The sequence below is a fragment of the Pteropus alecto genome, unplaced genomic scaffold, assembly GCF_000325575.1.
Source record: "Pteropus alecto unplaced genomic scaffold, ASM32557v1 scaffold22, whole genome shotgun sequence".
In the NCBI taxonomy this organism is placed as follows: domain Eukaryota; kingdom Metazoa; phylum Chordata; class Mammalia; order Chiroptera; family Pteropodidae; genus Pteropus; species Pteropus alecto.
This window is the reverse complement of record NW_006434839.1, coordinates 3,342,763-3,345,076: the sequence shown is the minus strand read 5'-3', so window position 1 is coordinate 3,345,076 and position 2,314 is coordinate 3,342,763. Positions and strand designations below refer to the sequence as shown.

At 38.8% G+C, this 2,314-nt stretch overlaps 1 protein-coding gene across 1 annotated transcript in view; it reads left to right on the top strand.

The window, feature by feature from the left end:
• The window catches only part of TRIM24 (tripartite motif containing 24), a 113,507-nt gene that overhangs the window by 13,633 nt on the left and 97,560 nt on the right, over positions 1-2,314 (top strand). The window lies entirely within an intron of this gene.

The following is a 2,314-nucleotide window of genomic DNA, read 5'->3' as shown; positions in this document are numbered from 1 at the left end:
AGGTTGGGTGGCCTGTGCGACCCACACTTTTGAAAACCTCTGTCGAAGTCGGCTGTAGTGAGTTATCTCGGGTTCTTTGCCAACTGCAGCTAGTTAACGGCAACCCTCTGCCTCCCGCAAAGCTTTGTCCAGGTGCGTATGATCCTAATCATCTCGTATATAACACACGTTTTTTGAGTTGGAGGGGAGAAAGAGGGATGAAGATGAAGTGATGGTGACTTTCTTTGGTGATTGATTACAGATCAGGTGCTGTCTATTTTCTATCTTGCATATTTCGGGTTCTCTACCTTAATGAGAACCCAATTCTTCCCCTCTGCTGTGGACAAAGGAACCAAGAGACGGTGTTTTGTTCTTTCTCTTTAGAAGATGTTATTTTTCAGACGGGAAGGAGTAAAGAGAAATAGAAAAAAGTGTTTTGGGGTGCAGACTTTCTTGTATTTTGTAGACAGCAGCTGGGAATGTTGAAGTTGCTGTTCTCTTTGTGGTGTTTGTTACTGTACAAAAAGACTTTTGACAGGTAGTTCCCACTGCTAACGTTAACAGGTTTGATACGTTTAAAGTTAGTCAAAGTAAGCACAGCAATTATTTCTAGTAGAATACTTGAGGTTTTTAAATTTTAATATTGCAAATACTTGAGCGCCTCTAAAAATTACAAAGTAATTGGAAAAGGGGAGTAATTCACTTTTAATATTTATTGACTTTTTAGAAGAAGTAGTTGATTTGAGATAAAATGTTAATTAAATAATTGGGCTAGGTCAAGGTGTTATGGAAAAGCTCCAAAATCAGACCAGCAAAAAACAAAGCAGAAAAACCAAGCAGTAACTCGGAGAGAAGGAGAACTCAGGTTTATTACCTGTGGTCACAGAGGAGCTAGTGCTCTGAAGGTCAGGACCCTCAAGCTCAGTTGCAACATTCCTTATATACAGGGATTTTACACAAGCTCATCGGTCAGTTTGAACTCAGCCCCTTACAAAGAGGGGGAGTTGCTATGGTTGCAAACAGTAACATTGGTAGAGAGGGGAGTACAGATGGTTACAGATTGTTACAGGAAGCTGGAGTGCTAAGATACAAAGTGCTACAAGGGGCAGGAGCTGCTAGGGGTACAAACAGTTACATTCATTTAGACAAGTAGGACAAAGTGCAAGTGAGCTCTTGCATGCAGCAAGCATATTTACAGAAGCAGAACAAAAGGCTGATTAGTTTTTAATGAGAATCCCTCAAATTTCCTCTTCAAATGGGAATATGAAATTAATGATTTAACTAGATAACAGTGTTAGACTATTCTTTTAATTACATATTAGGAACAGTATCTAGTTGAAGAAAACAGTTTTCCGTTGGTCTCAGTATCTGCAGGTATGGCCAGCAGACTGTCTGCCCTTTGCTTCTATTTTTAAAGGATGTTTTTATAAGAAACAGCCCTAGAAGATATAGTGTCTTCCATCAGAACACAGAGTGGGCATACGTATGGTCCAGGTTAGTAAAGATAAATGCCTCCTGGAGTAAAAGGCAGGCATGCTTATTGCTCATCATAAAAGGTTAAGATTCTCTAAGCTTAGGTTTCCTCTCCTGTAATACAACCCATTACCTGTGCAGGTGTCAACTGGCTCTCTTCACTTTGCCAGCAAAATAGTTGGTGCTTTGGCTTATGTTATTATTGTAAGTAATAAACTGCCCTTTGAGACCTCCCAGTCTCCTGTTTTCTACCAGCATCTATGATAAGCTACTTTGTTAGCTTGTAAGTCGTAAAATCTCAGGTCCTTCACACTAGTTTGCTCAAATATGGCCCATCTGTTGGAAAGTTAGTACAGATGAAACTTAAATGTTGGTTCTTAATTTTTAGACACATTTTAGGATTTCTTATATTTTAAATGGTTAAATAGGCCAGTAGCCAATTAGGATATGAATTGAGCGTAATTCTAGAATTAAGATGTATTGTGCACCTGGCCGTGACATTCAGACCTGAATGAATGAGAACATGGGTAATAAAAGCTCTGGTCCTCAATTCTGAGATATGTTTCTTTTTTTCTTTTTTTTTTCTTTTTTTTTTTTTTTTTTAACAGTAAGGCATGTATATATATTTGCACTGTGCTTTACCTCTTTCTGTCACCAAATATTTGACTCCCTTTACCCTGTCTACCTCTCCCTCCCCACTACCCTCTGGTAACCACTAGTCTGTTGTCCATGTCCATGAGTCTGTTTGTTTGTCCTATTTATTTGTTGCTTTTATGTTTATATCCCACATGTAAGTGATATCATGTGGTTTTCGGCTTTTCCTGTCTGGCTTATTTCACTTAGCATGATTATCTTGAGGTCC